At 38.3% G+C, this 27,943-nt stretch overlaps 1 protein-coding gene across 1 annotated transcript in view; it reads left to right on the top strand.

Moving 5' to 3' along the window:
* Positions 1 to 27,943, top strand: part of LOC129576096 (protocadherin-like wing polarity protein stan) — a 96,441-nt gene that overhangs the window by 6,573 nt on the left and 61,925 nt on the right. The window contains exon 2 of the mRNA XM_055460626.1: positions 24,479 to 24,584. The gene's annotated coding sequence lies outside the window, so the exon portion shown is untranslated. The remainder of the gene's footprint in view (positions 1 to 24,478; positions 24,585 to 27,943) is intronic.

The following is a 27,943-nucleotide window of genomic DNA, read 5'->3' as shown; positions in this document are numbered from 1 at the left end:
CTGAATGAACCGAACAGAGTCGGATGGAATCGAGCGCGTTTTTTCTGCTTCTTCTTCTTCTTCATCATCTCGCAACTTCTTTGCACAGAGAAAAAAAGATAAAACATATATATAACACATTCAACACCTATGCTCATTTCACATACGTATGCACTATGGTTGCGTGTGTGTGTGTGTGTGTGTGTGTGTGTGTGTGTGTGTGTGTGCTTCAACACTTTTTCCAACAAATCCAATGAACCAACTTATTTTGTAATCTCTGAAATGTGCGATAAAAATGTAAAATCAAATCGATTTGAAGCGAGAATAAATTAAAAGTTGAAATCGAATTGGTGTTTGATTTGGTATAATGCTGTGAGTACGAAGCATGTAATAGTGAAATTGAATGGAATGAACCTTATGGAAAAATGCGGAGAACGAGCAAACAATTGAAATTGAATCAAACGAACCTCAAGCAAAAATGTGGAAACTCCACAAGAAAAGTGTCAAATGGCATGCAAAAAAAAAAAACGATAATCGCTTTTCGCACAACAAACGATTATCTGCAGCTCCAAAATATTTGCCAGCTATTCAACAGTCGTTGGTATATAAAACGATTCAAATCCAAAAACTGTGCAGCATTGAACTCCGTTTGGCACATGATCGACATCAAATTGGCCCGATGATGTCTTCACCACTTGAACAAATATGGAGAATTCGAGAATAAAAATAGGCGAACCATTTTATTGGATTCCAACAAAAAGAGAAGAAGAAAAAAATTATTGATGTGAAAAATGGGCAAGTTGATTTGAATTAAATACCAATAAATGATCATAGTTGCATGAACGATCCGATCCATATTTAAAATGAAGCCCAAAAGAAAGGGCCATAAAAATAATAAATCTCACGCCAAATCCGATTGATGAATTCTAATTTATGAGGCTATTGATACGTCGTTTTCAAACAAATGAACTCCAGTACAGCAGCAGCCGTACGCATTTTTCGAGCTGAAACGAACATAAACGATAAATTAATCCCAACAATTCTATTTCGCCAGCCAAACAGAGACATTCCATAGAGACAGTTTTCTTAAATTTTTTTTTTACATAGCCATAGAGACAGAACAGTCGAGTTTTTGTTGACCATAAAAACACTTTGCAGTTATGATTTTTGTGGAAATGAATGAAAGAAGTGAGAAGACGGGAGAAAAGGGCGGGAGTGAGTGAGAGAGCGAACGAAGAAAGAGAAAAAGAGGAATTATGTTCGAGAGACAGAGACAGTGAGAGTGAAAGAGTAAGAGAGAGAGCTTGTGACGAGACTATTTTATACAGTCATTCCCATTTTTACGCGACCGAGAAAAAAAAACTCACAAATAATCTCTCCAACCAACAATTTGATTTGCATAAATTGCGTAAAAAAAGCGAAATACCAAGCGCACGAGTAGCTTGTGTGCGCGCTTCATGGTATCGTCTTCTTGGATGCGAGCCAAAGAAATTCATAACTAATACTTCGCATATATACATACAGAGCGTCGCGACAAAGATGGTCAATGCACTGGATTAACCGAATATTTTGAGGCTGTTTTAATTATGAGCCAAGCGAAGAGGGAAACAAAACTATCAATTTGGCTACTCGACTCGCATTTCCAATCGGATTAGCTGATAAATTGTGCAAGTTCTTCGAGAGAATTCCATTGCTGCCGTTTTTTTTCTCTTTACATTCTTTACTTTCGTCTGTCTCATTCTCTCGCGCATCACATCGCCTAGCATCGAAAGGGAGATGAGTAGAAACAAACAAACTAAAGGCCAGCGAAATAATGATTAGAGCTAATGGCATCGTTAGTTTCTTTTTTTTTTTCTTCTTTCTTAATAGAAAGGAAGACCATTTGCATAGATTAAATAATGATATCAAAGCCGGTATAAATGAGACAACCGGTTCCATTCTTATTCAATCCTATGCCATTCAAGAGATGATGCGCAAAGTAAAGTGAACATCGGAACGCATTTTCTTTAATTACATCAACAAGTTTCTGATATTTGTTTTTTCGATGGACAAACGATATTTCAAACGGTGGATTATCCAAACGTAATGGATATGAAAGTTTTGCACACATATTTTGTGTGCCGTTCTCACGGCACTTCGTCTGGAACATTCGTTGATTCACTCTTCTTCTTCTTCTTTTTACTATTACTCTCGATCGCCTTTTAAAAACAACGCTTGATCGCCTTTTTTGGAGACAGAAATAAAAACTCTTCATCGCCTCTTTTCTCATTCGATTCATCAATGATGCAATTAAAATCGACGAAACACTCTAAGCAACTCTTCGTCGAAGAGTCTTCAATCAACCAATCTATCTCTATCTCAGTTACTATCGAACACTTCGTGTTCATCACATTTCAGTAATGAAATCAATTTTGGTTTGAGCACAGATAACAAACGACATCAAATTAAAAGCAAATATTCTTTGACCAAATCACCATTCTTCCGAAATCCTCTTCTTCCTCGCCGATAACGAGGAACGAACGCAAGCGGTAGATCGTATATACTTTGTTGTTGTTGAAAGAAGTTCAAAAGCGACCGAAAAACCAATTAGCTGACTTATTTTCGGTTGTTTTGCTTTATTGTTTGCGATGCAAACGCTCGCGCACGTTGCCATTGAGAACAATGGACACAACCAAAGGGAAACAGTAGATATATCAATTTGGATGTGAGTGCGTCATGTGTGTGTGTGTGTGTGTGTGTTTGCGCCCGCTTCACATCGTTTCGGACTTTCGTTTTCGTCGAAACGATGGGCGGATATTTTACAGTCTGAATTGGCTTTGGAAATCGGCCGATTGTTTCAGATTTTTTGGCAAAAGAAATAAATATCGAAAAAAAAAACAATGAAAATGAGCGAATAATGATTGAAAGTGACGTCTTTACGTCTTTGGAAACATCCAAAAATGCACCGAAATCGACAGAGAAATACAAAATTGGCGCGTTTGAATAAGCAAACGAGAAAGAATAACAAAAATTGAAGAAGAAAACTTTGAAAAAGTAGAAAAAAAGAAGGATAAAATTCAAATTGCAAAAAATCCACAAAAATTCAAAAGAATCCACAAGAATTCGAAAAAATCGATCAAAAAGAGCAAAAACATATCATAAAATCAACCATTTGATGACACAAAAAAATGGAGAACAAAGCAAAAAATGCCAAAAATGTATAATTGCCGTTTAAAAAAACGTGATTGTACGGCCACATGGTCCCTTATTCAACTCCAAATGAACAGAGTTGATGCGAACTGAACAAACGAAAGAATTGAAACGAAAGGAATAAACGATGGAAAAGTCCCGAAAAATGTGGCCCGGGTGAAGAATTATTAAACGAAAATATTGTTTCCATTCTTTATGCGTCCGAATGAAACTGTGAGCCATGTGTGTGCGTTTAAAAGTGCGTATAGCATCGAAAACACATACACTCACACAAACCAATCGTCTCTGTTTCTCAATCTGTTCACCACTGTTTCCGTATTCTCCCGAAGTAGGGTAGTGTAAAAACGCCGAAATTATGCATACTCAAAAATTAATCTCCGCGTGTTCATTATGCTCTATTATTTGTGTGTGTGTATGTTTTGGCCCCCAAACATATTAAGCGAGTTCCTTTTTCTATATATTTATTCGTTTTTGCTCATTACATATTATTATTTTTGTTTTTCTCCTTCTCTTGCTCTCTCTCTCTCTCTCTATCTTGTGTTCTCTGTTCTTTCTCGCTCGTTCTCTGACTCCGTTCATTATGCTTAATTCTTATTTGTGTCGAAACGACGACAATCATTTGCATACTACTATTTTACGCAGCTGAATGGTGTTTATTAAGCCTAATACATTCATCGGTTGTGCTAGTGTGCACATAAAATGGGAGAGAGAGAGAAAAAAGAGCAAACCGAAATTCTAAAATGAACAAAAAACATGGGATCGGATGAAAAACGGGTAAAGAGCGAAAAATTTTCGCTATAAATTCCGATTAAAATGTGTAAAATTATAATAATTTATGCGACATGCGAGTATTGTGTATTGACCGGGGTAACACTAGATTTTGAATGCTGTACGAGTGTGAGAATTCTGTATCCGACACTAAAACCCGAACGAAGAAAGCGATGCGTGTGTTTGTGAGAGCAATTGTTGAGACCAACTCTATTCAACTCGGGAAAAAAGACTCTCTACTTCAAAACTACGGTTGTGTCCAGGAAAATACGATTAAAAATGCATAATGTATACGTTGTGTACGATTTATTTGATTGGTTTTTTTTTCGGTAGTATTTTCTCGCCATTGACTGCTGTCGATGCAATCAAGCTGAAATAAATGCCCGAAAAAAAAAACATTAACATCAATGCTGTTCAATCGATATGTTGTTTTTGTCGATCGAGAGCGAGAGCAAGAGAAGGAATAGGGAGAGAGAAAGAGAGATAGATAGAAGAGAAAAGGAAGGAAAATCGTATCGGTGGCGGATGTATGTAAGAGAAAGAAAGAGAAAGAGAGTGAGAGAGTGATCGAAGGGCAAAATCGGTGGTTGCCATAAAAGGAAAGGATGAATCATGCTTTGCATTGGCTAGACGAAATGGCTGTGCGGTGTATCGATGAGGGTGCTGACTGACTACGTTATATGTTGAACTTGCATTGATTATATGTGTGCCATTTGGATGAAGCGAAAGGAAAGAAAAACAACACCAACAGCAAAACCGTATCTAAACCAGTGTGTATTTCTTTGTGTATGTCGAATCGAAAGCAGTGTTTTGCTCTCTCCAGTTGTGTGTGTGTGCGAGAGTTTGAAGTTCGGAAAAAAGAGAAACGAATGCAATATTAACGAATATTATAGACGGCGAGACAAACGACCATAGCAAATGCAATGAGAACAAATGGGATGGCGAATAATAAAATATAGGGAAAATAGCGAGTACCACACGTATTTCACTTCAATGCATACACATTACACAATGCATGGGCGATACATACACTTTCCGCCGTAGAGTAGCAGCACATGCTTCGAAGCATGGTGCATGTTCCCGCATGCAGTGACTTGGTTCGTTTTTTGTATCGACAAATACACACATCACCGAGAGAAAGACAGCGACACACCATCGATAGAACGACAGAGACAGAGTGTCAGAGAAAGAATAATGGAAATATACCACCCTTCATTTAATGACGCGCGGGTTCGTCGTTGCCACTAAGCACTGACAACACTCCCGATTACAATGATTTTCGAACCCCGTGCCGCCTCATAATATATACAAATGCGCTTAAAATGATTGTACTGATTCTTTCTATTCGCTGTTGTTGCTGTTGCCTAAAAAACACAGCCATCATCATCGTCAACAAAACCGAATGCGATCACATGGAAAAACTTGGCGGCTTTGATATATTCGTTGGGCTAAGAAATGCGCCTGACGTATGTCGATAATCAAAATATATGAATGTTAGCTTTATTCCCCTACAATTGCACTCCAATCCATTTTGTTTATTGTCTGTCGACCAATTCTCTTAGTGTCTTTCGATCTCTCACTCTCGTACGCTGCCATTGAACGATTACAAACGTTGTTTTTGTTTTTTTCGGCTCTTTCGTTTGAATAAAAATGAACGTTATCTATTTTGATTCGGGGCTTGTGTCGTGTCAATATCACACAGCCATATTTAAACTTCCGAAATAGAGAGCAAGTGAGCGGGCTTTCATGTAAGAGAGCGGGTGCACACACAATGTTAAATTATATGCGGATTTTTAAAAGCAAACACCCTTCTACACAGTTTATTGAAACAAAACGGAACGAAACGAAACATTTGTTCATTCGCTCGCGTGCTCCAGAGTGAGAATGAAGTAAAAAAAAAAACGACGACAACGCACCCATCAACCGATCCACATACACACATATTATACATGGATGCCTGACACCACGATAGAGGGTTCGAATCGAAATATGCCCTAACCAAAATCGAACCGAACAAATCCTAGCTACTTTTCACTTCATGTAACGGGTTTTAAACAGTGTCCGCTTTCTTGTCGTCTCCCAAACACATTGCACAAAACCCGAACAGCAACCGAATTCGGTAAATCTTGCCTTGATGACAATAGGCTATATCAGCACGCGGCAAAGCGAAAAATTATTGCAATTGTTTTTTTTTCGGTTGAAAACAAAAGATTTCGTGTATTTGTAGCCAAAATAATAAAAAAAAGGGTGCTAAGTACACTTGGAATATGGTTGTTTTGTCGAAAATTCTTTGTTGTTCTCGTTACTTTTTCAGTTGTTCTCGTTGTCTTCATCCGACGGAACAGGAACGCTGAAAAAAATGGCAACACGATATTTTTTTTCAAATGGTAATTTTCGCGTTACCCCAAGAGACGCGCACACGAACGCTCAATTCGGCAAATTGATCAATTATTTGCTTGGTTGTGGGTTATTCGGAAGCCGCCGTTTTCTTCAACTTCGTCAGATGTAATAAAATATTTTTTTTTTCGCTATATCTCAAATAATCCGATCAAACACAATGCAAACCATGCACCACATTTGCCTATTTACATTATGGATTTGTTGTTGTTGTTGTTATCGTTTTGAGATGACGACATAAACATAAATAATTTAATGGATTAGACGAAGAGAATAGTCTCGATAGTACCATTTTGTTTGACGGTGTATATTTTCTATTGTTACACCGCTTCGATAACATTCAATTGGCAACAAAACGTTATCCAGTTTTTGCAGGCGTCGATGGCAACGTGACTGTTTCCTCCTTTCGAAAAGAGTCTTTCCTATGCATTTTTTCGGGAGAGAAAGACTTTAAAGAATGACACAGTGAGTGCTTAAGTGAGAAAAGAAAGGATAGAATGAAAGATAGAAAAAAAGCGAGGGTGTGAGAAAAGCTTCAAAAATTGAATGTAAGAGCCGTGTCTTTATGGTGATTTCTCGTTGGCAATGTGAAATTGCCGATTTAAAATAATCAAGTAGCAATAAAAAAAAAGTGTCGCATGGAACACTCGATATTAATCTTGATTGAGATCAGATGATCCGGGATTTATTCCACCCTATTGGCTCTTCCATGAACTTTACAAATCAATAGATCAAGAGCGTTTCGTTTTCCAGTTGTTTTTTCTTCTTCTTCTTCTTCTTCTTCATCGTCTTTGCTCGTCTTCGATTTCATTCTCCGTCTTGGATTTGATTTCATCGATGATGGTAATAGAATGCGAAAATGTATAAGAAAATTGAGAACCGCTACTGGTAGAAACGCATTTTCGGGCTTGAAATCAAACTGGCTTGATTTCAGGCTGGCTGAAAATCGATGTCGTGTGCGGGTGAAACATTTATTTGGCCTGAAAATCGAGATGCTGAATTTAAAAATGGAATTGGAATTGGGCTTGTACGGCAATTTGTCTATGCGAGGGGAGGAAAATCGGCATCTATTTTCACGGCATTCGTAATTTATTTCAATTCATCTTGAATGAAAATGGGTTTGGTCGAATGAAGGTGCTCTAAGTGGTCATATATCACGATACCATTGACTTCGATACGTGGAAAATACTATGACTGTGGAACGAAGATTCCGTGAAAATTAAACCTGAACTGTACTGCTCGACGTGATGGAAATGTGCTTAGCTCAAATTCGACTTGCTTAGTTTGAATTTCAAAGGGAACGACCGTTCAATATCAGATTCGAAAAAGACCAATAAGCACTAGGATTCTAATCGAATTGAATTCCCTACAACGGTAACAATGACAAAACGAAAAAGAAAGACACACACACACACACACACACACACACCAAACATTTGCTTTGAGCTAATTGAAACACGACACAAAACATTAATCAAGCGCAGTTGGACTGAGTGTGCTGTCCATGCATTTGAATGCAAACGGTATCAAAAACACAAATACACACACCCATGCACACTGGTTCTGGATTGTTTACTGGAGGAAAAGTGATCAATATCAGAAATTTATTCGAAAATTTTCGTTATAATTATATTCTCATTTCACCCTCTTGTCGATGCATGTCCAGGTCCAGGTCCACACACACGCGCGCGCCGTCGTGTGAGTGAGTGAAGCGAGTGAATGCTGTTGTTTATCAGTTTGGTTGGAAAATGCATTCCCGTTCGTGCGTTACTAGTACGAGCAACGAACAAGCGAGTGAGTCGAGTGAGAGCAAGCGAGTGTGCCGAATGAGTGAGCGACCGATGGCCTAATGAATAATTGACGAAAACACTAAAATTTACTTTGTGCAAAATACACAAACAATCAGCGTATCGTATATGATTCTCATATTGAGCAGTTGATGCTTGAGTGGCCCATGCGACCTTTTGCACTGTTTGATAAGCCAATATTTGTCACTTTAGTGCGTGAGCGGTGCTCGTTCGCATCTAAACTGATTCTTTTCCATTTTGCTGTTGGCTGTTGTTGTTGTTGTTGTTGTTGTTGTTGTTGTTGTTGTTGTTGTTGTTGTTGTTGTTGCTCCGCATAATTTTCGTCCGAAAAACCATCGAAATGGACAAATTGGCCAAAAGGTAGAACATATAGTTGAGCGCGGGAGATTATGGTGTAAGCCTCGCGCAATACCAAATTGACAGTGCCTGAAAGGCGACATGATTCTCATTTTTGAGAGTGAATCACCCACCACCACCACCACCTCACAAACACTCATGCCGAGGGAAAATTTATACAATTTTCTCGTGTGTGTGTGTGTATGTGTGCTGTTGATATTCTCACATTTTCCGGCAAAGCCCATGGATTGCCGGTGTGCGTTTGATGATGATGATTCTCGGTACGGCCACTTTCGCTTCTCTCTCTTTGTTTTCCAGCCATACACATATTCGGCTTTGGATTGGAAGCATTTCTAAATTCACCAGGTTCTCTGCATATGACACATGCACATACATAGTGCAGCCGGTGGAAATGGCTTTCAATGTTACCGTTCTCGTATTTTAATATGGTTTCAGAGGTTTGAATTAAAGCAGCAATATGTATAAATAATCGAGTAGAAAGAAAAAAACATGAAAAACACAGGCACACACACACATAGCCATCGACTGTGTGTCGTGTACCGAATGGATTTGAATTCACTTGGCTTGGTGCAAACGCACCCCGAATGTCTTTCTCTTTCGTACGTGTGTGTGAGTGTGTGCATATACAGGCGCGCGCGTGTACATGGACTGTAGTGTATTAAATTGAAACGCACGACTCAACATTAAATTGGGGGAAAGTTGTTAAATTTTTCCCCGTGTATTTGTTGCCTATATATTGTACGATATGTTGCATGCGTTAGCATGTTTGTGTACACACAGAGAGAGCAAAAAAGAGAATAAACGCACATAAAAAAAAAACGGAAGAACGAATATACATACACAAACGAAAGTACGAAACGTGAAGATCTCTTACAAATTGTACTTACACCGTAGAGGGTTTATGCGTTACTTTTTGCTATTGCTTACTCTAGTTCATTCGCTCTCGTGTGTGCGCTTCATCGTATAATACGATTCGTATTCATTTACTCTTATTCGCATTTACTTACGGTCATTCATACATTTCGGGTATGCTCTCTCATTCGCTCCTTCATTCAGCTAGAATGGCCTGATGTCGTTTCTGCTTCCGTAATGTATTTAGTTTTACGAGTATTGAGATATTTACGGCTTCAATATTCGAGACTCTTTTGCTCTTTGCTGTTTCGATGCCGATGAGTCGAGTCGTGCCGAACGAGGCTCGGTTGAGATGATGATGCTTTTTGCCGAAACAGAGATGCGTTTTAATATAATAATTTTGCGATTGGATATAAAAGAGGGTTCGTTGCTTCCACATTTCTTCGTTCGTATTTCGTTCCAAGAGTTTCATTCTATGTGTGTACGAGAGTGTATGAGGGAGCGAGAGCAAGAGAGAAAAAGAGAAAGAAAGAGATAGCGGGAAAGAGAAAGAAAAGGAGAAAGAGCGATTGATAGTAAGAGAGGGAGAGCGAGCGCAACCAAAAATAGAATTGGCTATAGTGAGTTTTTCTGTTTCATTTGAGGGCTGCATCGCGATGGAAACACATCCACTCCGCACACAATAAAATCAGCTTTCTTTCATGAAATGTAAAAACATGCGAATGGAAATAATTCACAAAGAGACTTATTCCAACCGCCCTGCTTCCCCCATCAAGCGCTGAAAGAATGGCCCGAAATCGAAGAAGAAGAAGAAGAAAAAGAAAAAAAACCGACAGGGAAAAACAATAACAACAGTGAACAAGACACAAAATTCAACCATGACAACAACAATAATAAAAGAATAAGCGAGCGACAAACACGGAGGCAAATCGAATGCCTTTATTTTGGCGCTCGCTCGCACAAACAAACCGAAAAACCAAACGAAATTATATTATTTCACATGTTTTTTTTTTATTCTCTGTTATTTTTATGGATTTTTATCATTCATTCATTTTTTTTTTCTCCGCTCTCCAGCCCCTCTGGTTGCATGTGTATCAAACGAAGTGGTGTGCGGTGGTGTATTACATACCGAGAAATATACTTACAAAATGTAGCGCCGTGTGGAAAAATGGCACTTAAAGTAAACTGAATGTAAACAGTTGGGTTGCTGTCGCAACATTCGGCTTGTGTTTTTTTTTCTCTCGTGTATGTGCACGCAGCAGCAGCAGCAAACATCAAATGTGGATACACGAATAGGTTGTGTATCTTGTTGTTGAATAATAGAAACGGGGAAAACGGAAGGCAAATGCATTAAAAACATTTGGGAAATGTACATACACACACACAAAGTGTATGACACAACTGAAGAAAAAAAACTTTCGTAGAAGAAGAGAAAAAAAAATTGCACAAAAAGAATATTTATATCGTCGTCGTTGCCGACCATTTTCACCCTCACAATCTCTTCAAATGACTTTTTTCCTTCGTTCAAGAGTGATATCAAAAACAGGCACACGATTTAGATTCAGCACAATTTGATATAGAGAGCTGATACTTGAGACCAGCAAAAACAGATTTTCTCTATCCCTGAAAAAAAAAAACATGCACAAGTCACACGGTACTTGATCACTCAATGATTTCATGAGCAAAAGTGTGTGCTCAAACACGGATAACGTCACATTGCCGCCCGAAATAAAAAACGAACCGAACGAACTTTTTTCCACATTAATTTTATCTGTTTGCTTGGTTCACGTGAAAAATTGCATTGCGCATAAAAAAAACGATCTGTCTTTTTCGCTGGCTGGTTAAATTCATTACCATGTTGCTGGTACTGTTGGTGCTGCCTTTTTCCCATTTTGCTATGTTGCATATTGTTTATTTCCGGATTGCATAGAAGAATAAAAATGCATATGCCATAGAATGCATAACATAAATTCGGTGTGACATTGTGCAACGGTGCATGGCTCTCTGAAAATGATGCGATGTAGATAGAGTTGGGTGTGTGGCGCACGCTCTCTTGGTATAGAGATAAGTAAAATGCACGCGTTGCATGCGCGACTCTGTTCGAATATAAAACTGTCTTCGTTTTGGTTTTGCCGAGCCGACACGACCAAATATGATCGCCTGACATGCACACGCAAGCAACACACCGACACATCTCTCATCAACATTAAATGAGGCGTTGATAAGGATATAAAGTTCATTTCGCATCGCGCCTCACACAATTACGAACGGAAATTTGTTTTCATTGACAATGAGAGATCGCGAACGAACGCAAAATGGAAAATTGGGAAGAGAGCGAGTGATAGAGAGCGCGATGGAGAGAGGAAGAAGAAGTAATAGAGAGATGAAGAGATAGAATGAGTAAAAGGAAACAAGCATAAAAGAGAAAGAGGAAGGAATCAAGCTGAAGAGACTGAGAATAGCGCGAGTGAGTTGAAGAATTCGAGCGGGAAGAAGAACGATGGTAAAAAATAGGGAAATTTGAAGGAGCGAGCGGGCGACCGACCGAGCGTACAAACGAACGAGAAACCGAGCAACCGAGCAAAAAGCAACCTAAAGAGAGAAAGAGTGAAAGCAAACGAAAGAATGAGAGAACGAAAGTTGAGTGACAATCTCATGTTGGTGTCAGTCTTCATTGACTGCCAATCCTGTATAAAATATGTGGAGTGGCATGTGACACCGTCAACATGTTCATGCCAAAATGTATCAAAGCTAATTTCGTGATATGCACGATGTATGAGTGGTTGGTGGTGGTGGTGGGGTTGGGGTTGTGGCATCTGTTTCGTGTTCCATTTCACCATGCACGCAGTTTGGCCGGAAGATGCATTTTATTACGTGTTTGGTGATAGTGGCCAGGTCGTAATATTTAATTACTTGATACACGATTTTTATGGGTATTCATCTTCTTGAAGCGTTTGCCATGAGTGTGTGTGTGTGTATCATAGAGTGAGGGTATCATTTCTGGGCTTGTTTGGAATTTAATAGCATCTGTTATTGTCTGATCCCGATGCAATGCCATTTTTCTTCCTGAATAGTAATAATACTCCAGGTCATTGTGTTTAATAAATACGTGTGTTTTTCGGAATGAAGAAAAAAAAAATCCATCCATATGATATTAGAGACGGCACTCTCGGTTTGCGGATGGGATGGAAAATGAGGGTGTGTTGTCTTTGTGCCAATGTAATAAATGTTCGGTATTATTTTTATGGAATAACAAAGATATTCAATTAATCCCCGGCCAAATGGTCCGGTATATGTTTTGTGTGTGTGTGTGTGTGGAAAAATTAGTGACAAATCGACGTGTATTTTTTCCGTTTTAATACTCTCTCGCACTCCATCTCATACACTGTATACCACTCTCCAAATGCTATCAGGTTCGTTAGCTCCAATTACACAGATCATTACATTGAATTTGACAACACACAATATTTGCCCTTGGTTCCTTTGATGTGTTTGTGTGAGTGTTTACTTTTCGGCACTGATTTATTTTGCACCAATTTTTCCATTGACGCCGCATAAGGGTCGGATGCCGCGTGTGTTTTGGCCCATTTTCCAGCAATTAAAAACCGAAAGGCGATTTAAACGACACGTGCACGCTTCCTTTTTTTTTCATAAATCATTCAACAAAAGACAAAAGCAATAACATGGATTTGCAAACGGTGTGAACGAAACGAATCGTTTAAATTTCACAGCCGAACGAGATCGAATGGCATTCTGAGTGGCGGAACATTGTGGCTTTGGTTGAGTCGAGTCGACTTAATTCAAACAATGCTTTCGACCGATTCAATTTTGTTGCCGAGTAGCTATAATAAAACTAGTGTGCATTCTAGGCAAATTGTCGCCCACAAATCGCACACACACTCACTCACTCACACAGGGATGCTGAAATCAACAACGCACACATATATTCAAATCAAAATTGCCAACGGACAACCGACTCGTAATTGCAATGATGAAATATTTCTCTCTTTTCTTCTGTCCATATGCACACTAAACTGAACGTACCCCGCGCAACATTAGTGCCATGGCATTAAAAATGCTTTATCAAAACCAATAAACCGCTTACACAATTCGCTTCGGTTTTGTTTGTCGCCTCGGTCGATTGAACTTCTTTATTTGCACATCCAAGTGCATTGCACTCGCACTGGTCACACTCGCACATTGAATCCCCGATAGAGATTCACTCGATGAAGAGAATTTTGATAGAAATAGAAGAAGTTGAGAGAGAGAGAGAGAGAGAGAGAGAGAGAGAGAGAGAGAGAGAGAGAGGGAGAGAGCAAATTTCAATGCAGAAATCCAGGCTAGAAGGAGCTATCGATGGATTTGTGTTGTCGATTCGCCGTTGTATGAGCGACGATAGAACATTGCGTTTGACTAGATGGAACAGTTCGGCGTTTTGTGAATGCAGTGCACACGCGATTTCAAACGTGCCGATCGATGCATTCGTGAAGCACAAGTATCAATGAAATTAATTGCGCTTAACACTTACACACATATTGGGCCCGGCCAAATGGTTTTTATTGGTCAGAAATCACGATCGGCAAATATTTGAACGATTGAAAAGAAATGAGGAAAAAACACACACATCGACACAACAAAATAACCGCAACAGCAATTGTGACGGCAAACAGCAGTTAGTTCGAACATAATCAACGATTAAATGCATTCAGCTCGATGTATGGAGCTCTTACCACTCTTTTTTTTCTACACTTTTTTTCCACTTCTTTAAAAACCGTTTTTTGTGCTTGTATGCATTGCGATTCTTGCTGCCGTTGTCCATTGCGACACATTTAAAAAAAACGTCGTATTTTGTGACACCGCATACTTTTACGACTAGATTGGTATTTATGCAAGGTTCACCACAATGCATCGGCAATGTTGATGCTCAATGCGGTTGATTTGGCACGCATTATGTGTGCCGTTTTCATTTTGTTGGCCGGCCATTTTTCAATCCGATCCATTTTCCAATAAATTCAATACGCCGACGGAATGGCAAGTCGTCTTCGACCACTCGATAAGCTCGCAATTTATGCGATGCGAGAACAAACAAACAATAAAAAATGTATATCGACATATGGTGGATTTCGTGTCAATGCAATCGAACTCGATACGGTCACTCTCTGTAGATCTCGGATTTGATTGGTATTTCTATCGGTTTTTGCTCCGAGTTTGAACCTCAGTTTGGATCTCGATGTCGATCCGGCAGTCGTTGTTTCAGTCGCTCATTTAGGAGCTCTTTCTGTCAGTTTCGCAGTCACTCTATCAGCTTTGGTCTCTTACTGTTCAAGATTTGCTAGAGAGACATAGGTTGAGCTAAAGCAAGAACGAAAGATCGATAGAACTTAAGAAAGAATGAGATAAAAAACAGAGAAAGAAATAGAACTAAGCATAGGGTCCGGTGTTTGTCATTCTACCGCAAGAGAGTGACGAGACATACCATTAGTAAGCCATAAATTTAAACGTCAGCATAATAAAGTGGAAACTATAACACACTCGGAAATTGAGTTATTGTTATTATATTTCTGAAGTCATTAAAATGAACATCGAATCGTCATCAAGTCCTTTGCGGCGGCTGATACATTCTCTTTTTCTGTCTCTCTATTTATCTATCTCTTTCTCTGCGTCTGTTCTGCGCTGCTCTGCTCAGCTCTGTCTGTTTCTCTCTCTCTCTCTCTCTCTCTCTCTCTCTCTCTCTTATTTGTTCTGCTCAGCTCAGTTTCTTTTCTCACTCTCTGTTCTATTCAGCTCCTCTCCTCTTCCTCTGTAGCTTATTAATTTTCTCTCACTCTCTGCGGCGAATATTCACTCAGTCTCTTTCTCTCTCGTCGTAATAAAAAAATCGGTACGAAATGGTCGATCGTAAATTTCTTAATCGGAAACATGTCACGCATTAAAACTATGCATCACATTAAACATCACAATGGAAAATAAACAACCGAATGACAGACAGACGAACAGAGAGAGAGAGTGAGTAAGCGAAAAAGAGACAGAGAGAAGAAAGCAACAACAGACCGACTTTTGAAAAAAAAACGCATAATCCTGACAGTCATTTGAAGCACACACACACACACACAAAAAAGAGTTAAACTGAAGAGTGAAACGAATCAGTGTGTGGCTCGTCGGCTTATTAACAGTAATAAAGCAGAACGAATGCGGTTTCATTTCATGCAGATTCGTTCGGGCCTCATCTCCGCGTGAGAGAGATAACAAAAGCGAATGAACAGTAGAAGTTCATTGTGTGTTGGCGCAGGCCTTTGTTTTCGGCTGACTTTTGGTGTTAATCATTATTTGGAGCTCTCTATAATTTCCGTCGGCATCACTGCCTCCCTCCAAATTGACTTTGTTCGCCACGTTTGCCGACAAATTCAGTACAAAAACTCGCGAGGGATACGAAAACAATTTCGACGCTAAGAACACAATAAATTTTATTGTTGTTTGCCTGTTATTGCACACAAAAAATATTATTAATGTCGCGTTTTGACTTTATCACTGTGTTATCTATGGTTAAATGCACTTTTCCACAACGCCCACACTTTCCACTCCCGATCGATCCTTTGTGTAAGAGAAAATCGCGTGTTTTTTCGTTACATTTGCTTTGTTTTCGACTCATATTTCATTTAATTCAACTTATTTTAGTTTATTCTTTTCATTTCGTTTTTGCTCTCCTTCATTTCATATCAAGTTAGCTGATATCATTTCAGTCCTTTGCATTATTTTGGTTTATGCCAGCGAACAAAGCCACTTTTTTTATGAATTCGCTCGCTTGCATGCCGAGCAATTCATTGGTTTTCAATATGCTACGTTTTTTGCGTGGCGACGAGAATGCAGCATTTTTTCCCGTCATCAGAGAGCAAGAAAACAGCTGTCGGCCACTGTGTGGTATGTGCCATTCACTCAGGGGACGGTGAAAATGCAAGAAAGTTACACGAAAACACGAAAATTGAATTAGTTTTTGCGTTTTAGCATTATTCCAATGCCACTCTCGTTGTACGCTCTATCGTTCTATCGTCCGCTCTTTCCCGTTTCGTTCTCTAGCTTTGCTCTGTTGGGCTCTCTTTATTTTTATATCCATTTTACTCGTGCTCTGTCTCGTTCTCGAATTTCTCTCTTTCTTTTTCACTCTATCTCTCGCTCCCTCTCTCCTTCATACTGTCGCTGTCGTTCGCCTCATGTTTTATTTTTATTTGCCGAAAAAATGAAATTAATTCACCGAGGGAAAATGTAAAGTACATGCATATCGCTGCAAGTAAAACATTGTATGGATGTTGTTTAACACCTTCTTCAAAACGTTGTCGTGTATTTCTATATTGTCTGGATGAATGTCGAACAACAGCTCTGTATCTGATGGCGAATGTTTTGGGGGCAACAAAGTAGAGAATCATTTCATGAGTCATTGAAATTTAACAACGAAGAATGTTTGATGAGCGCTCGTTCGTTCGTTCGTTTGTCTCGAATTTGCCTGGACAAAAATCTCACTGTGCGCACACATTTCACTCGTTGCCCGTGTTTCGGAGCAAGAAAATTGGAAACGCTCCGATGACGATGTTTGCAATCATGTACAAGAACTTAACTACATGACATACCATTTCGAAATTAATCAGGCAGCAAAAATTGTAATCGCTCATTTTTATTCGTTGATGATTATTATCGCAACGTCTTCGTCTAATTACTAACGATGTTTATTCGTGAGTGGCAAATGAAAAGCAGAAAACAACAACAACAACAACAACCGAACAACGACAGCAACAGTAACAACAGCAATAAGACGATTCACAATTAAAATGGAATTGACGGAAAAAAGAAATGGAATTGAAGAGATCGTGTTCAATTTGACAGAATCCATAAACAAATAGTCGGTACACAGCATAATGTTCACTTGTTTACATTTGGATGGTCTCTTTCTCTTTGCTTTGCTCTCCTTGCGTCCGAATCGACAAATTTTCCCATGGATGATCGTGCTCGGTTTGGCACGTTTCTTGAGTTGCGCTGTCGTGTTGCTTTTACATCGGTTTGATTGCTCAATTCAAAGTGAAAGATTCTAATGTAATTTTAATTATAATCGCAAAACATTTCATTTCGAAGAAACGTTTCACGGTTTCAGTGTGGTCGCATTATTAAATACTGAAATCAGCGACTTTTTCTTTCGATTTTAATAAAGAAGAATGTTTTCGACCATCAAAGAGAATCTTTGTGTTTTTTTTTTGTTTAAATTAACTCGGAAGAAAAGCGATTCTCATTTAAACAAAAAAAAATTGACTGAAAAAGGGGGAGCAACCGAATTCCATCCGTCTGTTGCCAAATTATGAGTTTTTTTTCTTGGTAATTTCAATCAGAAATCATTGGCTCCATCTCATCAATCAGATAAAAATCAGTCGCATATTTGGCTTGGGAAATGGGTGATCAGGCATTTCAATAATTGCCATGCTTACCACATTAAAATGTATGGCTTGTGTCGCGCGCGATCAATTTGCCCGTTATGACGAAATTCATTTCAATGAATCAAGATATGAGATAATTTAGATTAATTGCCATTTAACCAAATCAAATCTATCAACTTCGGCAAAGAGCCGATGTTTCTTTTCCCTCTACCTTCTTTCGAACGGTTTGATGAAAGGCTGCCGCAAGAAGAAGCAGAAGAAAAAAACTGGAGTACCGTGATCGAGTTCATTTGTAATCACGATTCGATTCATCGCATAGTTCAAATAAATATGAGCGAAAGAAAAACAAGCAATTGTGGACTGTGTGGACTCGGTTGTTGTTCTTTTCGTACAAGCATCGCACACGTTCCATGACATCACGTTTCATGTGAATTGCATGCACGCGGCCGATTATCGACTAACAGCGCACACCTGATTCCACCAGCCAAATGGCTTCGGCAGTGATTTCTTCTTTGGAAAAAAAGAAGGAAAAACTCGTGAGCTCTACTTGTTCGACTGTCGTTTTTTCTATTACGGTTTCTGCTTCGTTTCACTCGATTGAATGCCGATTTGATGACAAGTCAAACATCACCACTGATGATTCTGCCAACTTTTTTCACTTTGAATTCAGTTAAGAGACTCCGCTTCTTCTTCTTCTTCTTCTATTTTTTCTCCTTCTTCACCGCAAAACTCTTTTCACAAACGACTTTTTCTCTGGCAGATCTTCCCTTTGACGCTTTTACAGCGGAACCTTCTCTTTACTTTTCCTCACTTAACTTTTTTTTCACTAAATAACCTTCCATTCTCTCGAAGATTTCGACTCATTTCCAAAGCCGTTGCGTGTTTTTTCATCATTCTTAAGCTTTCGGTTCGCCGTATCGTGCGTTCGCTTAGCGAATTAAGTGATCCGAACGCGCAACAAAAAGGTAAATAAAATCGGTCAAAAATTCGATGGGCCAAACATTATTTGTTCAGTCCAACAATAGTAAATAATGACGCGGTCATGCAATTTGAGTGGCCCGTGAGCATTTTTGCCGATATGCACGATTTTATCGACTTTTGGTTCTTCTTCTTCTGCGTTTTTTTTTGTGTGCTGCTTCTCATTCTTAGTGCAAACAATTTATTAAGACAAGTCTTTACCGACTTCGTCTTTATTTTTAGTGTGTAAATAGCACGTACAAAAACGGAAGAGCCAACAAGAGGAGAGAAAAATACACACATAAAAACAACGGACGCACCAGCAACAGATAAATCCACATTCATTGAGATTAGCCACGGTAGCACCAGCAGTCACTACTGTTTTTACACACTCCGCGTTCACTTGCGCTCTCTCTCTCTCTCTCTCTCTCTCTTTTACCATAATTTTATGTTATTGTTATTATTTTTGTGTGTTGTCGCCGCTACTTTTCACTAGCGTTCATCGTATTTGTTCAGTTTCCATTGTTGGTATGTGCGTGAGTTTTTTTTTCGGACTGTTTTAGCTATTTACTCATCGCTCGGTTTTTCATATTTTGCCAGAAATTACGTAAAACCATTCCAACAAATGGTAAAACCATTTCAATGGTGTTCTCGACCAAGGAGAGAGAATGCAAGTAACGTGGTGTTAGGAACACGAACGAAGAAAGTTCAGAAAGTTAGAAGAGAAACGATTGTTTGGAAATGAGCGAGCAAGTGATTGAGTAAGCAAGTATGTAGAGAGAGAGAGAGAGAGATCGAGAACAATTGTACACGGTGACCATTCGGTGTAATGATGATGGTAAAAACGAAGAAATGGCTATAATTGAAGGAATACTTTAGCGTTGACCATCAAACAAAAGAAAATGTACGATAAAAACAATCTTATGACCGAATCATATTCGTTTTTTCCATCTCTTTCTCGCTCTTTTTCGCCAGTCAACTCAGAGCAACAATGTAGTGCTCACCGTCGTCTTGGTCGTCTTCATCGCTGCCGCCACCACCGCAACCGAATCGAATCGAATAGAGACTGGCTGCTTGAATTGGTTGCAATTATTTGTAATTTGTTCATGTGGCTTTGATTGTATGCGAATGTGTGTGCAAAGAATGGTCAAACCGCACATTTAGACTTGATTACATTTCTCCGTTGGTTCTGTTCTTTTTCCCGCTTTAGCATTCTCTATACCAGCTCATTCGTTCTCTCTACATCATTTACCCATTCTCTCGGTCGATCTGCTAGCGAGATGGCAATTTGGGTTTTTATTTAATTTAATTTTCTAAACCGGAATGTAATGGCTATGGCCACTATTGATTGCCATCACATTCATGTGGAACTCAAATTTCGACCGGCAACTGGCGCACAATTCGACCTTTAGCCCGAGTTTGAATCAGAAGCCATATTGAATCGTGTGGCGTGCGGATTTCATCATCATCATCAACAAATTCTGCTATTGACACCGTGCAACAAAAAAAAAGTGTATCTTCGATTGGCTCTTCGGGCCACAAATCGATCATATAAATCACGAAACAGCCGTTTTATTCTTCAACTTCACACATATTTAATATTCAGTTGTGTTGGCTGCTTTTTGTCGGGCATTTCACACTCTTTCACTTCATCGCCGACAGTAAATTTCTTTCTCTGTACACGAAATGACGAGTTCTCATGGTTGTTGCCGAAATTTCCACGATTTCAACCATTTCATACACGTACACACCAACAAATTTCATCGTTCAACTGTATTTTTGAATCTCTTTGTTCAATTTTTTTTTTCAGAAAAGAAAAACGAGTGTGTCTGTTGTCTGTGTGTCTTTTGAACTTCGCTATTAAGCGCGTTTGACTTTTTGTCGATGTTTTTTATCTTCATTTTCTCCGTTCACACATATGCTTTCATTAGTCAGATTAAATGAATGAAATTCGTCAGGCAAAAATGTAGCGTTCTTTTGTTGGTGGTGTTGTTATTATGCGCACAGCGCATAGTTAATTGGATTGGTTTTGTAAGTGTGTGTGTGTGTTGGAAACTCCTTTCATATGTACTGTTCACAATGCATCTCATTCACCGAATATTCAATCAGGTACAATATTGTTGTTTGGCCTCAACACAGCACATATCGATGTGATCCATTTTTCTGAATGGAATCACAACGCTTTTATTACTAATTTGCCTGCTTTCAATTGCATTCTCTCGCTCACCGATTTCGAGCCAATTTTTGAATATCGCGCGCTCATTTAAGCGCCCAATTATGACAGTTGGCATTAAGCGATTGACCATTGAAAACATACTCATTTTGGCCAATTGGAAACATATTCCATTCCAAATCACTTTATTCCGATATGAGAAGCACATTCTCAATTCGCCATTCACATCGACCAAGAAAAAGCATTCCCAATCGCTTCATTTTCTGCATGGTTTCATTTATGCTCACCGGCGATTACGGTTTGCCATTTTTATTTTTTGATGTCGCCGCCGCTGTCGATGCGTGCATTTTACATCCACTTGAGCCAAATGGCACGAAGAAAACATACCGTTTGATTGGAATTTTACAATGCGTGAAATATTTATATTACACATTTTTTTGCGGAGGTCAGCATAGTAGCGAAAAAAAGAACTTGGAGTTACGCTTTAAAGATTCGGAATACAACGTCGCATTGAGGAAATGCTCATTTTTTTCTATGAATTTCTTCGTTCTTATTTTAAGAATGTCATTCCTATTTCATAATTTTTTTGTTACTTTTTCTCGATGACTTTTTAATGGTCAGATTTTTCTTTCTTCTTTTACGAACCCAAAAGAATGTGTGCTTTTAATTGCGTGAAGTGTGGTTTTGAGTCTTGGAATCGGAACATTTCTAACTGTAACTAGTAACTACAGTTAATGGTGTCACCATTCGAATATCCGAGGAGTTTGCGATTTGAGACTGAACTTTGTTGTTACTAAAAAAGATAGACAATTGTTTTATGGATGGAAAAAATACTAAGTGTATCTACTTTCTTTTCGTCTTTCACGACGAAATTCATTGAAATATGCGACTTTTCATTGCAACCTTTACTGATTGTACTAATGGACTTCATTGGTTCTTCTTCATTTGACTAACTATGCTCAAGCAAACTCGGAACTATGTCACCCTTTTTCGGAGAATATCAATAAAAACTCAATTAAGTCACGATAATACAAGAGATAAGAGATAAACACTTGATTTCGATGGAATAAAATAATTCTTCATCTGAGTTTATTTCTGATGAGAAATTCTTGGTAAGAGTTTTTAGTTGAGTTTTCTCAATGTTGTTGTGTAAGAATCTGAAACTGTCACAGCGTCTCAATTTTCTTCAGGAAAAAATCCCATTGATGAACATCGATGTCCATTTCTTGCACAATTTTTCAAGATAAAAATGTTTGTCAAGTGACTTCAGTGAGCCATTCAAGTTGAATAAAGTCTTTCTTTTCCTAACATTCTCTACAAAAGAGAAGCCATCTGCCATTGAATTCTTTAGTGGCTTCGAGAGCAACATTGATCTGATTTAGTTCGAATCGTCTCTGAATCAATTTCTTCATACATTAAATCCATGGAAAAAAAAGATTTCAATGAAATATGGACCATTTCAAAGGTTTTCTCTAAAACTTCATTCCAAAATGGTGAACCTCGATACTCTGGAATCGACTGTTTCGATAATGTGAAATAAATTCTGTTGATTCAAAAAGAAAAATAGTCCTTAAGAAGAAAAAGAAGAATCCGTCTACCTAAGAAGCAGAAAATAGAACATTGTCTTTGGCAGAACATTCAAACTAAAGTATTTTAGAATGTAAAATTCAGATCGGTAAATTCGACAATTCATTTCTAATAAACCATCAAAGTGAATTGATTAGAATTGGTTCGAAAAAAACTGAGAAAAATGTTTTGAATTGAAAAAATTTCGGCTTTTTGAGTGAGAATCAGATCAAATGAAATGGCATTTCAAAAATGCTTTAATAAATATATTGAAAAATTAATTGAAATCTCAAATCACCTTCAAATCCAATTTAATCAATGTTCATTGTGAATTTCGATTTTTAAATTTTCCATTGCAATGGAACATACTACGGCACTGTTGTTCCTTTGAGATATTCAAAATAGCTATCAAAAATTCCAATATCTCTCCGGTTTTTAAAAAAAAATCTGAATCTTATGAAGTTCATAATATGGACTATTGTGTGTTTTTAATTGAAAATCGGTACGAAAGAAGTTGCGTGCGTATCGATGCGATGTTATTGTTGCGGCGGGCCACCTGTTCTTCTCGATTCGTTAACTTGTGTGTTATGTATCGGTCTATAGTAAAGTGTGGATCTTTATGGGGCGGTGGAATTGATTGTATTCTGAATTTGAAACGGTGTGTGGAAATGTGGGAAAAGAATTGATAATTTCTCGTCGACATTGACCAAAAAGAGCAAGAGCCGACAGCAACGCTTTTTTGTTCACCGACAAGAGCACCGCCAAATGCGGTGCGTCCATGTGAATGTAAAGAAGAAGAAGAAGATGAAAACGACGACGACGACGATGAATCGATGTGGAAATAAATTGGCTGTCTCAATTTCCATCATAATTTTGATTACATTGGGTGATGTATGATGTTATTGGTTCTCGTTGCCTTTTTTTCCACTTGACTTTACTAATTTTACACTCAAAAATCAATTTTATTACGTCGTCACGTTCGCTTTCTCGTTTCCACTCTCGCTCTTTGGCTCATTTGCTCATATTGGTTCCGTTTCTGTTTCTCTCACACACTCTCGCTTGGTCTTTTTGCTCCGTTGTCCATTTTCGTGGCGAAAAAAAAAACTAATTTATTTTCCCAAAAACCGCAAAACGATCCAGTTTTGGTGCGCGCATATTGAAATATGGTGTGATCGAAGCACGTTTTATCGCGAGCTAATTGAATCAATCGAATAGTGAGTGCGCGCGTACAGGTACACACCAACTGTCCAACCGAGAAAATTGATGCATTGATGACCTTTTGCACGTACGAAGCTCAAAGAATATGAACCATTTTTTTTTCTGTTCAAAACAATTTTTCGAAATATAATTTAATGCGGTTTTGAAAAACCGCGCGCGATTCCACACTAACACGGCACGAAACCGAAAATTCAATTATTGAAATTGTGAACGTGTTATATTTTACACGAGACCCAATGAAAACACAAAAACTTAATCGAATTTTCCGTTTTGTCCAAATTCGATTACGATTTGTGTCCGGTTGGTTTCGATTAGTTTTTGACGCGATTGTGTGTGTGTGTTTGCAATTTTGCTGGGTATTTGCGAAGGCGCAATTTGAATACAAACGGCCATTTGTCCATAACGCTTCGTGTGGATTATGTTTGGTGTCACTTTACGATGTCAACGGGCTGCAAATGGGGAGGCGAACGAAACCATTTTTGAAACAAACACCGATGAATGAATGTCCACGAAACACGGAAACACATGGAACCCGGTACACACAAGGCACGCACATTGTACTTTGCAATCAGGTCTATCTCTCACTCTCTCTCTCTCTCTCGCTAGCAATCATTGTCACTCTCTCTCTCCATCTCTTTATGGATTCGCATTTATTTTCGTATTGGGCTTTAATTCACGATGCCGATGTCGATGTCTTCATCAATTTCGATTCGAACGTTTTATTTTTCCGTTGAGAATAAAAACTGGTTTGTCGCTGTGCATTTATAAACGATATTCTTCTCTTTCTTTCGTTACAGCTTTTGGATTTTCTGCTGATTTTTCACAATACAACAAAATACACCATCCAACCGGGCTCAACTAGATATATTCTGTATGCGTGTGCTTCCCTTGGTGTCATTGTGTGTAAGTATACTGATTATGTAGACTCTTTCTTCTTTTTTTTACGTGAAATAACCATAAAAAAAACGTAATACAAGAATGAACGAACCGATGTGTGCAAAGAGAAAGAGAAGAAAAAAACTAACAACACCAAAGCAGCAACAGCAAAAAAAAACAACAACACAAATTCCAAACGCCTTGTGCTACAACTGGAATAGACACAGTCAACTATAAACAATTGTGGTATAAATAAAAGCGAATAAAGCGTAAAATGTGACGATCACATGTAATTTGAGATGTCGACGACATGGCGTTATTCTTTTTTTTCTCGGTCTTTCTTACTCTTTTCGCTTCGTTTCCATACCGTTGCAGCCAAACATGGGACACAGCGGAGAGAACGAATCGAGGCGAAATTAAGCTTTTGAATTAGAAACTTTTTTGAGGTTTATTGTTCATTTGAAGATTAGAACGAGGCTTGAAAATTGACTTTTCGATGGCAAACCGAGAGTGAGAAAAAGAAGGATCCATTGATCTTTTTGCAATTCAAGGGTCAATTCCGTCCGGCTTTGCAAGGCACAATTGTATCCGTTTGATGCCAAGTTCTAAGTAGACGCTTCATTCAAAAGTTTCGAATCGAAACCAACGTTTTCATCAGAATTGTTAAAGAAATTGAACCTTCAGTTCGGTTCAAATTCAATCAAGTTCAATTTTGTCTAAAATGAAGATGCATCATCCAGAATCAAGGTCAATTCCAAATTTCATAGCCATCGATTTCACAAACATAAACCGTAAACTTGCCCATCACTGGTTGCAATGCAGGCAGACATTCGATAAGCATGTATGCATATCCCCAATTTTTTTTTTTTCGGGGAGATTACTACCAAAATCCAGCAAAACAACAAGAGTTGTCCTTCTGTAAAATCCAGAGCTACGAAGCAGAAACAAATTTCCGAGTCAACAAAATAAAAACCAGATCGAAAAAAGTGTCTTCGTTTAAATTCAAACAACAATGTGTATGAGTTGGTAATGGATGCCCTTTAAACTTCGGCAAATACAAGAGAATCATCGCCGAAAAAGAGCCACCGAACATGAATTTTCCGCTTGAATGCTTGCAGTTGCACTTGGATTGCTCTGTGAGACGACATCTCCGTCTCGTTTTTTTGTTCTCCTTCTTTTTCTCGAATTTTAACTGGGATTGGGTAGTACTCAATGAGTAAACTTTCTTGTGCCCGAAATTCCCCATTAATCAGATATAAAATCAATATCTCCATAGCGAAATATTCACGAATAATTCAATTTGAGATTATCCGTAACGGCTTACTATAACATCATCATTGTAAAAAAAAAACGAGAGAGAGAGAGAGAGAGAGAGAGAGAGAGAGAGAGAGAGCCAGAGAAAATGCACAGGAATAGTCGGAACCGAACCAATATTAAAACGAAAAAAAAAAACTTTGAGAGTGAAGCTCCGTCATTAAGTAATCGATTCTACGTAGATTATGCCAATATCAATTACGGACGCAATTGTTTTTTCTACTCTTTCGTTTGGGCCAATTTTCGCTTAAGACTCGCTGTCTCTCTTGTCTGGCCGAAGCGAATAATAAATAAATAGGTTTGTTTATTCCGTTATTGTGGGCTTGAAAATGTAGAAGCGCGATTGAGTCTTTTGTTGTTTTTTTTTTATTGGCTCTTGGTTGCGATAGTAAAAAAATGTGCGCTGTTAAATTGATTCCGACGATGCACTAGTATGGGTTCGCTCACGCGCGACTTCTTCGTTATCGATATCGTGTTTCGTGGGCTATAGTTTGCCCTCTGACTCATTCGGTTCGTTGTATCATGTTTTTAATCTGTCTAATTTTAATTACTGGAAATTTGCGATCAAAAAAAAGGAAAAGAACGAACGGGAGGTAAAACAACACGATTACGTCCACCTTCTTTGTTGTTTCTTTTTTTCGCTTGCCATGGACTCAGTGGATTATATTTTTTTCTCAATTCCCATGAGAGAGATGTTCGGCGCTTGAAATATGGAAAATATTCAAAATGTTAGTTAGTTGGCCTTACCCAAATGCACATGTGTCGTTAGTTCTTGTTTTTTCAATTAATTTTTTTTTTCCCAACCAAGCGACGAACGATCTGTGTGAAGCAAATGTATCATATTTCAGCGATGAATGCCAACATTCTAAAGCGAAAAAAATTAGCAACGCGATGGAAAAAAAATCAACCAAAATCGATGGCTTCATTGCTAACAACACATTAGAAACGATTCAAATGAATTAATTTTGCCGTGCGAAAATGACTTATTGCTCCCCAATCGAAATGTGCAAATTGCAAACATTGACGACACTGGCTCAAATTACTCACACTCAATTTGCAGTAAGTCATGGCATTCCGTTTCTATCTCTCTCTCTCTCTGACTGAGTGTCTCTGTCTCTCTTTCTCGCTCATGTGTTTATTCCTCTTTTTATTCTCGAGCGTGCATAAGCTCAAGTTTTATTATTATTTGCTAATGTTTATTGTCACTAATGCTTCTTAGGCACATTGCAATCGTATTTTGACTTGGTCGCTTTTTTTATGCGCCAAAATTGAACTTGAAATAACACGGTAAACGCACTTTGAATACGCAATTTACGCAAGTTATTTAAACTTACACACAATGTCTAGACGAACAAGCGGCTTATAGCATTGATTCAATCGCATTCACTCACTCCACTTGGGCACACTGGTATTTTTTACTTAGGCTAACGACTTTGTCACATTTTCAATGGCGAAAATAGATTTTTTTCTGTCGGAATAAATCTTCTGCTGAAAAACGGAGAAAAATCGACGCCGTCGATTCGATGCTTTCAAATATCAAATGGAACGCGCCTTTGGTATGGACCATTTTTGAAATTCCAAATGGTGAACCTTTCAAAATGAGCTGCGGTTTACCGTTTAAGATGTCATTTTCACGCCATACAAATCATCAGATGAGCAAAAAAAAGCGTCTGACTCAGCCGATTTACTTTATACTTATGGTTGTTATGCTGTGGCTCAAAGCAAAATAATATTTTATTTGAAACTTTTAGCTTAAACATGGCCGAAAATGATTAATTTCGGGTCAAATTTGCAGTGCCATTGGCAATTCAATATTTTACACCCTCAATTTCGGGGAGATTTTTATCAGTTTAATGCAAATTTCAATGGAAATTCACCAAATTTGCAATTTTTGAACAGAAACAAGTTAATTTTTCATACTGAGTCTACTCATCATCTCGATTTTCACAATATTCGAACAAAATCGAGTCATTTGAGTTTATATTCCCTTCCCTAAGTCTATAAGAAGTGAATCGATTCACTTTGATTCGAAAAATGCTTTTAATTTCGTTCAAAATGAAGTTCTGGCCAGC

This window comes from Sitodiplosis mosellana, unplaced genomic scaffold, assembly GCF_009176505.1.
Source record: "Sitodiplosis mosellana isolate CC-2019 unplaced genomic scaffold, AAFC_SMos_1.0 Smas_scaffold_6170, whole genome shotgun sequence".
Lineage (NCBI taxonomy): Eukaryota > Metazoa > Arthropoda > Insecta > Diptera > Cecidomyiidae > Sitodiplosis > Sitodiplosis mosellana.
The sequence above is the reverse complement of the archived record's forward strand: the minus strand, read 5'-3'. Positions and strand labels throughout refer to the sequence as shown.